The sequence below is a fragment of the Vigna umbellata genome, chromosome 4 (genome assembly GCF_029865625.1).
Source record: "Vigna umbellata cultivar VRB3 chromosome 4, Vumbellata_1.0, whole genome shotgun sequence".
Classification (NCBI taxonomy): Eukaryota; Viridiplantae; Streptophyta; class Magnoliopsida; order Fabales; family Fabaceae; genus Vigna; species Vigna umbellata.
In genome coordinates, this window is record NC_142168.1 from 41,319,538 (window position 1) to 41,333,667 (window position 14,130).

General features: G+C 31.8%; 1 pseudogene across 3 annotated transcripts; it reads right to left on the minus strand.

The window, feature by feature from the left end:
• Positions 1-2,078: 2,078 nt before the first annotated feature.
• LOC124832400 (UBP1-associated protein 2B pseudogene) lies at positions 2,079-10,818 on the minus strand (annotated as a pseudogene). 3 transcript variants are annotated; one of them, XR_015785881.1, is made up of 3 exons: positions 9,402-10,817; positions 2,588-2,732; positions 2,079-2,507 (listed from the first exon to the last, which is right to left on the minus strand). The product of XR_015785881.1 is annotated as a UBP1-associated protein 2B pseudogene, transcript variant X2 (transcript). The 3 variants fall into 3 exon arrangements; XR_015785882.1 differs by lacking the exon at positions 2,588-2,732 and having other exon boundaries at positions 9,402-10,818; XR_015785880.1 differs by lacking the exons at positions 2,079-2,507; positions 2,588-2,732 and adding an exon at positions 7,480-7,857 and having other exon boundaries at positions 9,402-10,816.
• Between the last annotated feature and the right edge of the window lie 3,312 nt (positions 10,819-14,130).

Here is a 14,130-nt window from a genome sequence, read left to right on the forward strand (position 1 = left end):
GGTTGTAGGTATGTATATAGTAATAGAATGTAAACCATAATGTAAAGAGGAAAAAAAAAAGGATTTGAAGAAATTAAATACTTTTAGACTAATTGAAAAAATAATTTTAAAAACCAAATGGGAATGATTAACAATTCTTCTTGGAAAGGAAATATTCTTGACATAATAAAAATGAAATTAACATAACAAAATTATACAGATAAATTACAATAGTCGGTATATCTTTTATACTTTCTTCTCTTGTCAATATAACTTCAAGTTTTGAAGTTATCATATTCTTTGACAAGGTTGATGGATGTATTTGTGTTCTTTGCATGAATTATTCAATACATTGTCAACAGTGTAGATGTAAGATAGATCGGTTTAGATGTTGAATTTTTTTAATAGTTAATTATTTGTGCAACATCATTATCATATTTTATTTCAAGTATATCATGTACAAAGTCATTATTAACTATCCTTACTAGATGATAGAAGTTTATTTTAGTAACTCTTCTGTTGTTAACAAAATGTAATTCTTGTGTTATTTTTTCATATAATTCATTAAACATTCAATTGTGTCAGATTAACATGGTTATAAGAGTGTCTAACGAGAATGTGAGACTGTATTCGCATGAACTTTTCATGATGCTTGCCCTTTTGAGAGGTCCTCCAAAATAAACTATTGTACGTGAACATTGTAACACCCTAATTTCTAAGGAGTCACAAGTTATTCAAAAATCAATAAAAGTTTCAAACTTTAACATAACGCGAAAACGTATTTTCAAAACTTCAACATTTAAACGTGCATAAAACATAATAGTTCCAAAACATTTGTCCAATGAAAATAACGAAGGAAATAAAATAACTCTCATTACATTATATTATCATCGTCCACATATCATTCACAAACACAAACATGTATGAGTAAGCTACCAGTAAAATAATCATAATAACATGATATAAATATATTGATTAATTCAATAATAATCAAGCACCTCATACATAATAGTAATAACAATAGAATTTCTAGTCTTCTAACATAACAATTCAATCAAACTTAAGGTAATCCTTCAAACCAAATTAAGGGTCCAATGTGATCACCAACAACACACATGGAAGTATCAGGTAATCCTCAAACCAGAAATCGATTATGGGAAATAAAAAAATAAAAGAGACTCACACGAAGGAGCTCACACATGTGCAACACAATTGATTTCAAAAAGCCACAATAGGCTATGTCTTACATAATTTCCTAACACATTGGTAAAATCATTGAAGTTGGCCCTTCTATACCAATTGACACAATCATTGCTATCATTAAATTCTCAATAGGATACACTATAGTGTACAAAAAGGCTTGGTTAGTAAAGCAACATGCAATAAAAATGTCAACAACAATTGAGAAAAATATTTCAACAAATTGTCTATCCTAATACATGCCATAACAACATTTCTTCCTAGTTTCCAAAACAAACTCAACATAACAATAATTGATGACAACCAAGTCCTTCACAACAAGGTACACTTAAAAGAACATTTCTTGGCCTTCAAAGCATGCATTGATGGCTTTTTGTTTTGCAAACCATTAGTCTTAGTCGATGGAACATTGCTAAATGGAAAATATATGGACACCCTTCTTGCAACTGTTGCACAAGATAGGAAGAATAACATCATATGATTGTCATAACTGAAGATGATTGAATGAATTTGAGAGAATTTGAAAGTAAATTTTCTTGTGTTTATTTGAGTGAATTTTGGAGGTAGGTGAGAATAGATTTGAAAGTAAAGTTTTTTAATTTGTCACATCAATCAAATTTTACACTAATTCTCACAAACTTTACTTCCAAATCCACTCTCACTTACCTCCAAAATCCACTCTCACTTACCTCCAAAATCCACTCAAATAAACAACAAAAAAGTTACCTTCAAATCTTCTCAAATTTATTCAATCACTCTCTCTCAAATCCATTCAAGTAAACAAGAACTTAAGAGTCTCAGGAGGTAAGTAACACCTTAAGACAATTTGTGCTTAATTTTGAATCATCACAATTACAACCCATGAGTGCAACATTCAAAAGACTAAGGAGTAGATGGAATGAAAATAACTATGTGCATATATATTGCATTCAACACACATAAAATTTCATCAAAAGATTCAACATGAAGGACTTTGTGAATATTGTCAAGGACTTCACTTTTCAAACCTGCAGTTAATTCTATGCCATCTTCAATTTTTTTTTTTAAATTTATCACTAATATTTTATTACTCCAATATGCAGCATAGCATAGTAATGACTGAGCCGAGAACTAACTATTATTACAAAATCATAAAAAAATCATAAAGGAAGTGAATCCAAAAATAATAAGTTGGATTGACAAAATTCCAAGACCCCATTAAATTTATATTTAAAAAAAACCTTATCCTTCCCATTTTTCTTCCCCTTGTTCCATGTTGCACATATACTCCTGCACCTTCCTCCATCTTCAACATTGGCCCTTCTTCCATGGTGCGCATATACCCCTGTCTGAAATGAAAGAAGATGGGTATAAAACACAATGCACAAGTTATGGGTATAAAACTATATATATTAACTTTATACTTTACCTTTCCACTAATTTCTTGATGATAATTTAAGTATAAACAGTGACAAATCATATTCATAGAATTTTTCTTCACTGGCAAACTATTCCTTCCAAGCTAATTTGATGATAACTTTCTTTCTTGTGTGAACGTAGAATGGCAAGCCAACCTATAAATAATACAAGGCCACCAACAGGACAAATCAAGGGACAATGCATAGGAAGTAAATGAAGTAGGTGCATGCATTCAAATTTACCATTCCAGAATATATGTTTTTTTATACATTTCAGATTAGATATTTTAGAGGATAATTCCAGATTTAGAAAATACTTTTCGCAATACTCGATCTAAAATATAAAAATATTTTTCCAGTATTTTAAAAAATATTTTTAAATCAGAAAATACCTTTCAAAACACCCAATCAAGAATATAAAACAAATTTAAATTAATTGTTCAAAAAAACACTTCTGAATCTGAAAATGTCTTTCACAACACTTAATTCAGAATGCCTTTTTTATACTTTTTAGATTGAATATTCCAAAAAGTATTTTCTAAGTATAGAAATATCTTTCGAAACATTTAATTTAAAAAATATAAGGCACAGATATTTTTATTATAATTTTAATGAAAAGATGCAGTAAGAAATACCCTTCAAAAAATTCTGTTCCAATCTTATTTTGCTAAGATCATTCAAAAAGTTGCTAAGATCATTCAAAAAGAATAGAGAAACTAAGCTGGGGTATATGCAAATTACAACATCACAGAAGTAAAAATGGCTCCATCCCCATTCAACAAGAAAATAATATTAAATAACCTCTGCACTAAACTTTCCTATTTTTCTCTTCCACAAAAACTCTCCTCTGAAATTTACACAACCCCAACTAACCTAACTCTATTGAAATTATTCCAGAATATTATTATTAATTAACTTATTGGGTACAATATGCTTCTATTGAGTGAAGTACTCAACTTCTAGTTCAGACCTTCTATTTCAAAAATCTACAGAAAACTGGATTTATTAGTTTTAAAAAATACATAAAACCGAACTAAACTGTTTATTTGAGGAGTTTGCAATATTTTAAAGAAAATCAAAATGTCGACACGAACCTGTTGGCGGTATGCTTGATATTGGATTTTTTTCATATGATACCATTACCATTTTCCTTGAGTTTTTCTTTCATGCTAAATAATATATTTGGAAAGGTTTAAACTATTATTTATTTAATGAGGGTATCTTGAATAATTTGACATGAAACATACAAAATGAAAATTGACAAACGGCTAAACTAATCATATAAAACTAGACTCAAGAATACAAATATATAAAAATAAAAAATTCATAACTATCTTTTAGTCTCGATACACTTAAATATTTCCAATTGAATCTCTATTTCTTTTCCTACTAAATACTTAACATTTTTATATTTTCAATTAAGTTCCTTTCATTTAATTTTCGTTTCATCATTTTATTTGTTTCTGCATGTTAAAAAAAATATAAAAAATTTCATTAATATAAATTGATATAAAGTAATAAATGACTTTTATCATTTCTATTGAAAATATATTAAATAACGAAGTCATTATGTTTCTCATAAATTTCACATTATTACCTACATCGAGGACCTTCATCACCACCACCATTAATGTAAATGATGATAACAATCACTTATTATTCAACAAGAATAAAAATCACTAATTATTTTATATTAACCATAATATCATTTTATATTAATTATAAAATCTCACATTTTTTTTATAGACATGATAAAACCATAGGACCCAATTAACAAAAACTACAGACTTAATTGAAAAATATATAAATATAAATTTTGAATACTTAACATACTAAAAACATTTAATAGAAATTCAATTGAAAATATCAAACTTGCATGCCTATAAAAAGAATGGAGGGTGAAGTTTATGACGCACAAAATAGAAAGGGAGGATCAAAGCAATTTACACAAAAATAAGATTCAAAAGCAACAGGGGCGTAGGTAATTTTGTTAAATACCAGCTTTCTAAATGACATCTCAAGCATAGCTACATCAAAAATATAACTAATGGACAAAATATGGCGGCAGCAAAAGATGAACACAACAGAAAAATGACCTACAAAAGAGTTCAATCAAAGGAAAGAAATACTCCAACATCCAACTGATAAGAATCTCTTCAACGTATCGGTATCTATAATGCAATGGAATCACAAGTTCTACACACAGACAGAGAATCAAAGTAACAGTACTTACGTGGATGGTGTATTTTCTATGCCTCTACCATACAACGCAACACGTCTATTTTTAAGTCAATTTTAAAAAGAAAAATTCTCTAGTAAATAGGCTGTCAAGCACAACATTGCCGATGCACTCACTTTTTTAGACTACTATATGTAAATACATAATTATATTATATATCATAAACTACAACTTAACGTTCTAATTCATTTCAGTACCTCTATATTTGAGGACAATTATAAACCCAGTCCGTTATCACAAATACTGACCACCTTTGCCTTCAACTTTAGATAAAGAATTTGTACGAAAAAACATACATGTTTAAACTTGTACCACAGACAACATGCAAATGCATGCAAGCTCTGGAAGAATGCAACACATTCAGAAAGAAAGTCAATAAATCAATAATGCATCTGCGAACATTTCACAGCTAACTGAAGCAAATTTAAAAATGACGAAGGTATGCCACATCTATCAATATACAGAGATATAGGCGGTTTCACAATCAGTTGACTAAGGGTTCCTTTTGGGAGGAGGGAGGAATGGGGAACAAGAAAAAGTCAAATTTAATCAACAATGATGAAAGCACTGTACAATGCTCTTCTTCTAGCCTGTCTTCAGAAAGTTTTAATCCTAAACTGCTTCGACAAGAAATATGACCCAATTAGAAAATGACAGCCAAAGGTCTTACATCCATTTACACAACCAGAATTTGCTTCAGCACAGGCAACTAACTGGTGTCTAGGGAGAACAAGAGAGTATGAAACGAAAAAAGAGTACAAGACCAACTAACTCCAGCACACCAACAGCATCAAACGCAAAATCAGGAAATTTAAGCAAAGAAGACACTCTCTCCAGTGGGTGGCAAAGACCCCAAGATGACTTTGATATTATCAAAAGGTGATTTTAAATTACCATGGCTATGGGAAAACTGTACGGAAGAGAGCACAAACAAATAACCTCTTGTTTGCTTGATAGTAGGAATAAGGAGCTTATTACCAAAGTGCATTCTAGAAGAAATAGGAAGATAACAGACCCAACTGACTCACAAGTCAGTTAGTCACACAGTTACATGGGCCAATAAGGAGTTAAATTGCAACTGTAGTAGTATAGATAATGCAGAGGAAGATTTCGGAAATTCATTATGAAGAGTTCCGAAACTCGAATTAGCAATCATGGGCACAACCTCCCTCCTCGTGAAGAACGCTATGAAGAAGAATATACTCCAGTGGAGGTGTTTATTGTTTGGAATAAGGAACCTATCACTAAGGAGACGAAAACAACAAGGAACCAGCGAGAAATCGCAAAAACAGCAAGGAAAAATGAAAGCCCTAGGGTGACTTCCTCACGGATGACTTCGAACAACGTTGGAATGAAGCTTTGAAGGCCAAAACAGAGACAGCAAGGTCTGGCAAGACTAGCGACAGCAATGCGACGAAGTTCCAGCGAGTGGAAGGCGGGGCGTGAACATCACGCACTTGGCAGAGGCAAACTAAGGTTGAGCGCATGGCAATGCGTGGATGAGAATTAGCTTCCGCCTGGCGGGGTTGGTTGACGCTCTTAGAGACGCTCCATATGCAGTGATCACAAGCAAAAACTGTGGTGGCCGGCAAAGAGACCCCTCTCTTAATCTTCTATCTATAATGAAAAGCTTATTCAAGACTAAGGTATTGTACTAGACACCTAGGTGTAGAACTAGGTATAACTATCTGTATAGCTAATAGATTGTCTAACATAGTACACCTTACCTAGGCTTAAGGATGATATATAAATGTAATTATTCTAACACATTGCACCAACAAGATAAGAAAATCATATGCTATTGTTGCAACAACTAACTAGAGCAGGATATGATATCCTTATCATATCATATCCTTACAACCAAATGAGCCCAAAAAGGAGAGCAATAGAGAAGCCACAGGGAAAGACACTACAACATTTGTGTTAGAATCAAGATTCTAACCATGGGGCATTGCAAGAAATGGTAGCTATTTTTTTGGCTGACTGGTGTAATTGGCTTGAATATCATGCTTCAATTGATTGAACATAGATGGAACTTCATTTCAGCAACCACAGATTGCCTTGAGGACAATTTGAAACATTTGGCTTTGGAGGAGAGTATAGATACCCCCATTTGACGTAGGTTAACTATATCAAGTGGGTGAACTGATATGGTAAAAAATTTGGCATATTGCCTATGACTAACGTGGGGAGATTAAGAGGGAAATTATCTTGTCATTTAAGGATCAGATTCTTACAGTGCAGAAAACCTAATCTCTCATACATCCAGGGAAATATTTCGTTTTGTGTCTCTTCTAAACCCAACAGGGATTTAGTGTTCATCAATAAAAATCCACTCTTTCCCTCGATTCTGATGCATTTCTATCATCACTTTTCCACGTGGAGAAGGATTGGAAAAGGCAGAAAAGTCATAGATGAGGAATTCTAATAGTTGCTAAAGTCTACAATATTACTGAACAAAATTAGCAAAGCAACATACTTTTTTACGAAAGTCAGTAAGTCAATTATTTGTTAGTTTCTAAGCAATTTTTTCAAGGTATACTTAACCAAAATACTTAGCACATTACGCAAATTTCATTTCAATAATACTGGGTGAAAAAATAACCAAAATAGAATATACATGAAAATTAAAAATAAAAAATAGATAAAAAAAGAAATACACTATAGAAGAACCATATAAAACACTACAAAGAAAATATTGAATACCAAGTACAAACTCAATGCTTCACACAAACATAAATTTCAAAAACATACTTGGCTTTAACATGGATTTCTCATAATACAGATATAAAGTAAAACTCATTGTACTAAAACAGTTCTTCAAGGAAATTTTGAACTAAAAGTGAAATACTACAATATTTTATAATGGAAGTAAATATAAAAATAAGTACGCGGTGAAAACAGAACTTCATTTGGTAATTAAAATATTCTGATCTTTGAAGTAATATTTCATTATAAGGACGCCAATTGCATTTGCATCAGCTCCCTAAACTTCAGAAGAATCACCAGGCGAGTAATAAAAGATTGATGCTTAAGTAGAATCTGCAAAAAATGAATAAAAAAGCATGAAAAATAATTTCAAAGTGGGAAAAAAATGAAAGGTCACCCCTACAAATTAATTTTTTTTCGCAAAATTGATTGGAGTGATAAAAAAGTTAAAGATCAAGCTACAAAATGATTTGACAGTTGACCAAAAAGTCTGTAAATGCAAGACAAATTGTGAATTTCAAGATAATTTTAAATTGTGAATTTCAAGATAATTTTAAATAGTGAATTATAAATTGTATCATACTGAATCTTAAGATTTATAAACACAATGAAAATAGCTTGAAATACATCATACAGGCGATAATGCTCAATATACTAAATTTTAGGTAGAAAACGATCATTACAAGTCTTACAAAACAAAATCATATGTTATGATGAGTGTGAGAAACATCTACTGCAAAAAATGAAATGGATTAGCCAAATATAGGCTATACAATGTGTCAGCAACACTGTGGAACTCATTTCAAACGAATGTAAATTGAACAATTGAATAATTAAATCAAGTGTATTTAGTTGCGACCCTTTAGTTCCTTCTTTTTCATTTAACAAATTATGTTTATCTAACTTTCCAATTTCAAACCTCCATTTGTCGTGCTCAATGAGGTGGTGGAAGTCCGTCACAACTAAAAAGAAGTGAGATTTTCTTGCAAAGGTGTGACACATGTACATCAGCTGCCCCACTGACCTTAGGTCCGTACAACCACAACAGGAACTAGGTCATTCCTAGAAATTCTCCCACTTTGGTCCATTGTGCTTCATGCAACTATAACATAAGTCTGGTTTGTGTGCCTAAAATTATCATGCTTTTCTATGCAATAGTAAACCAAACCCAATAACTCAACAATGGAGAGATAAAAGATGAGAAAGGATCAAAGAAGGAATTAAGAATTTGAGAAGGATAAGATGTATTTTATGCCGGTGTCACCTCAACCCTAATGATTCAAACACACGAGACTTTCAATCCTAGTTGTCTGACATTATTATATTATCCTCTCTATATCCAGTGAGAGCAAGTATGCATGGAGAACAAACATTGTAATCCTTTAAACATGCACATCTTATCTTAAACTGGGTATAGGATAAATTAAAATGTTTTTGACCTTCCTTACAATGCACAGAATCAGAAAACCTACACAAAGAAAGTCAGACTAGTCTTCAAACTTAAACTCTAAACACACCATAAGTTATAAGAAAAAGTATCAACTCAAACAATGGTCCTCAGCAAGCATGAATGATAATAGTATAGCAATAAAATAACAATAATAATCTAATTCCTTCTTATTGACATCATTTTGACCTCCCTCAATCTATAAATGCATAAGAAATGAGAGAATTGTATTAATGGTTGGAATACACAGTATTACCTATTCAACAGATTAGCAACAGGAACACCAGACTGCTTGCTATATAATCATTTACAAAACTTGAGGGGGGATGTATAGGGTTGAAATGGGAGGTGGCAAGTGAATATAAAAATTTCGTTAAACCTGAGTGCGGTTCTATAATGATTATGGCGATAATTTATGATCAAAGAATACCTGAAAGCACACCTAGTGACCCATGTAAGGCACAACGCCACCATACTGTCCCACACCATGAGGCTGCTGCACCCTTCCAGATCCACCTATCCCCACCTGCTGCTGGCTTGCATATGAACCTGGCAACGCTACTTGATTCCCCCCATACCCACCAACAGCAACAGCCCCGGGATTCACACTCCCTTGTCCAACATAACCGCCAGTGTTCGTCCCCGGTGACCCAATACCCAAGAACCCACTCAATTGCAACCCGGCACTCCGAGATGCCAGCAATGCCGTTAGTGCCTGCCCAACTGCCGGATTAACTGGTTGCACCGCCGTCCCTGCAACGCCTCCTCCTACCGCTGGCCCCGCCGGAGCCATCAAGTGTCCCGGCACTGCCCCCATACCAACATACCCGCCATTCTGAGAACTACCCGGAACCACCCCCACTCGCTGTTGCTTCTGACCATCAATTGCCTTCTGGCAGTGCAAAATATGCCCCTCAAACTTCTTGTGCGGCACCTCCAACGCCCGCTTTGCACCCTCCACACCCTTATAAACAAATAAACAGAACCCTTTCGGTTTCCCAGTTACCTTATCAAGTCCTAAAGGTCCTTCCTCAATCTCCCCAAACTGCGCAAAAAACGACAGAAGCCTCTGCGGGTCCAATTCCCCACTCACATTGCTCACGTAGATCTTCCTCTGCAAGAAATCCGAAGCCCCCGGCGCCGTCGAAATCGTCGCCGGCGACGACTGGACTGGGCCCACGGACGCCAGCTGGCATGCGGCAATGCGGTTGCCGATCCTTTTCTGCGGCTCGCGGAGGGCATTGCGCGCAGCGCGACGGGTCTTGAAGAGGACGAAGCCGTAGCCCTTGGACTTGCCAGTGGCCTTGTCCACGACGGCCTTGCAGTCCTCGATGTCGCCGTAGGGGGAGAACGCGGTAGTGAGGGTGTCGGCGGTGGTGTCCCAGCCGAGGCCGTGCACGAAGATCTTCCGGTGCGCGGGGTCGGCGTCGGCGGTGCGGCGTATCCGGTCCGCCACGTCGCGGTGCTTGGAGGCGGCCTCGATGAGAAATTTGGCGATCTCATTCTTGCCGAGGGATTCTAGAAGGTTCTGGATTGGCTCCTCGTCGTCGCTTGGAGAGGAGGAAGAAGTGGAGGGGGGCTTCGAGGTTTCATTGATTGGTGCTAATTCTTCTTCAATTTCTTGGCTTTCTTCTTCTTCTTCGTATTGTTCCTCTTCTTTATACTCTGATTCTAGATTCAACTGTGGCTGTTCTTGTTGTTGCTGTTTGAAAGCGCGCTCTGCCGATTTGGCGGGACGAGGTGGCTGTTTTCGCTTCCTCGCCATTGTCTTTGTCTGATTAGCGTATCCCAACTGCTGCTAGAACTTCAGGTTAGGGTTTGATGATATTCCAAATTATGAATTTTTTGTGTCATATTTGCCTCTTTCTTTTATGCTTTTTTTTAATAAATCTAATAAAAATAATTCCTCTTGTAGATTCTCGGGCTACAATTTCGTTGCAGGTTTTCTTCCATACCTTTTTATAACATTCAAAACAATGTTTACATTCTTTTTAATTTATTTTATTAAAAGTAATTATTATTAATTAATCTATTTAACACAATTAACAGAAACCATATTTATAAATAAGATTTAAAGTGTATTTTCAATAATTTTAAAAAATAACCTATAAAGTTTTAAAATATCATAATTAATTTTAATAATTGATTTTTTATATTTATGAGTAATATTAAAACAAAAATATAAGTAATAATAAAAATTTAAAAATATTTAAAAATTATGTTAATATATAATTAATTAAAATATCTAAAATATTAAAGATTATAATAAATGATTATTAAAATTTAATAAAATTAATATATATATATATATATATATATATATATATATAGACGTATCTGTATATGTTTTTATTAGTATAAATAATAAAATTAATATTGATAATTAATGTAAATATGAAATTAATTTTAATATAAAATATTAATATTAATTAAAATTTAATAACTTAAATTATTAAAAGGAATTAATAGTTTTATTATTTTTATATTACAAATAATTATTTTATAATTCAATTAGTATCAATTGAAAGAGTTTGTAGTTAACTACTATTATGAATTTAAAAATTTGTTATTGTTAATAAATGTAAAATTTAGTTTTAAGTAGAAATGAACTATTAAAAAAATTTAAAAGTGTATTACAATTAAAATTATGTATGATAAAGAAAACTAAAAGATTTCAAAAAATTATTTATGGAAAACAAATTTAAGGAATAATATTTTATAAAAAAAAGTTAAATGTAGAGAATTTTAAAATATTTAAAAAAATTATTTAGGAAATTCGTAAATAATAAATTTAATTAATAGTATTTGAACAAACTTATTTTTAAAAACTATAAAATAATATTTAATGACAAAAACACATAAATGTAAAATTATCTAAATATTTACATAATAGCAATTGAAATTCATCCACTAGAAAATTAAAGTAGACAAAATGAATTAAAAACATAATTGAAATTGAAAGCTTTGTATGACGTAGTGGGAGATGTAAATATTGTCATGTAAGTCATGAGTCATATATTAGGCTTGTATAAATATTTAATTTGAAAAAGATAATGAAATGTTGCTCTATAGTTATTCGCATTGGTGAAGAGTTCGACTTTTCTTTCTCACATTATCATTGACATTATTAAAGTCGAGGATGAGTATTTCATTACTTGAATTGGATTTTGGTAGCTAAATTATGTAACTTGTTTACATTCTCTCCATAGTATAAGATTTATTGATAATTTGAAACAATTCATCATAAAACAGATTGTTTTGGATGATCGTTGTTAGAACAATTACTTTTGATTCAGCGGTTAAATAATGTAAAGCTTAAAATATGAAAAAATTATATCTAATAAACACTAATTAAATTATGAGTGGATATATTTTGTTTGATAAGTATTAGAACATTATATAGAGTTTAAATGCGTTTTATAAATAGATGTTGATTGATGAAAACGATAAGTACAATAAAATACTTTAACTTAACAAACTCAAAATATTTTTAAAACTTAAGTTTGTGATGAGAAAATGTTTTCAATGTCTATCATCAAGATATTAGTTTCAAATTGAAGTTTCTGTCAAATTTCTTAAACTTTAGATTAAAGCTAAAATGTAAGTCAATTTTACTTAGACACAAAATATATGTCAACATTAGCTAAGTTATTTGTACAAATGATTTTATCACTTTTTCAACTAAAATATTATACAACCAAGAGAGATAAGTATTGTCAATTATTAAAAAGTGATATGAACGTCAAAGTCCAAGAAAATGATGAGGATTATGAAAATCAAGATGAAGACCCAATTCAAGACTTAGATGAGTCCATAAAGAGACATTACAATACAAGGTGACTCATCTTTTGGAGACCTAGTTGATGATTTCACGCCTTGAAGAGGCTAAATTAATTAAATGTATTACATGACTAGATTATTAAAATAAAAATATTAATATTATAGTTATAATCATGATTTAAACTAAAAATCATTTAGAATGTGTCATCATGACCATTAAAACATATTATCTTTTCTTGGAATTTAAGGATTGTAATTTCCTTTCATTTGCTTGCAAAATAGGCAAGACCTATAACTTAAAGTATTTTTCAAACCTTTTGGAACTCATAAGAGTAAAACAATTTTGCCAAAAGTAACTGAGGTTATCTCTACTAGAGTTTTTCATGCATCTTGTCATTTTATCAAGAATTTCCCAATGTGGCAATCCTCCTCAAGCTTATTCATGGCATTTTTTCCTTTTTTCTTTATCCAGGTTTTCTCTATTTTATTTAAAATTTCCAATTTTTTTTGTTCTTAATTGATTCCAATCCCTAAATATTTGCATCTCTTATATTTAGAATCATATCATAAAATTGCATAAAGAATTGAAAATCAATTAATGTTGCATGTAGTACATTGAAAGTTTTCCAACATCTAAGCTCGACAAACATAATAAAAAGAAGAAGAAAACATTTATTATAGTTCAAAGCTACTTATCAAACATAAAAGAATTTGTAACCATCATTCTTCCCGAGTCTATCTAAAGACATTGTTTAAAAGACAACTATTATTTTCAAGTGTCAAACTTCTATTGACTTTTCTACCTATCCCAAAACACTTTGTAAGAACATTGTTTGTGTTCATCCTAGCAAATTAATATAGAAAGTCTAAACCATTATATACGTTAGAAAGACCTTCTCTAGTAAATTAAAATTGTGATATTTTGATTATTCAAACATTGTATTTGTCTCGAGTTAAGAATAATTTGCTAAAGAGAAAAATACTTAGTTTAGTAAAAAATGAGGAAAAGATATTTAAATGAGGTCATGACATATATTAGTCAACTTCCGTAAAAGACATATACAATGATCTCAAGTTAGATATGAAAAAAAATTTCAAACCACCTTAAAAAAAATGTATGTATGAAAATGAATTGCCAGACAAGCTTCAAATATGCTAACAAAGAAATATAAGTATAAAGAAGTGCATGGAACAAATAGAGTTTCCTATGACGAGGATAGGAATTATGGAAGAAGAGCACATAACCTTGTGAAGGTGATATTCTAAAATTTGAGGAAGAATTTTTTATTTTTTTTACCAAAGAAACTTAATAATGATGAGAAGACTTCTTGAAATCAGTCTTGTAAGTCAAAATAATCCCAAAGATAATTTATTAATGA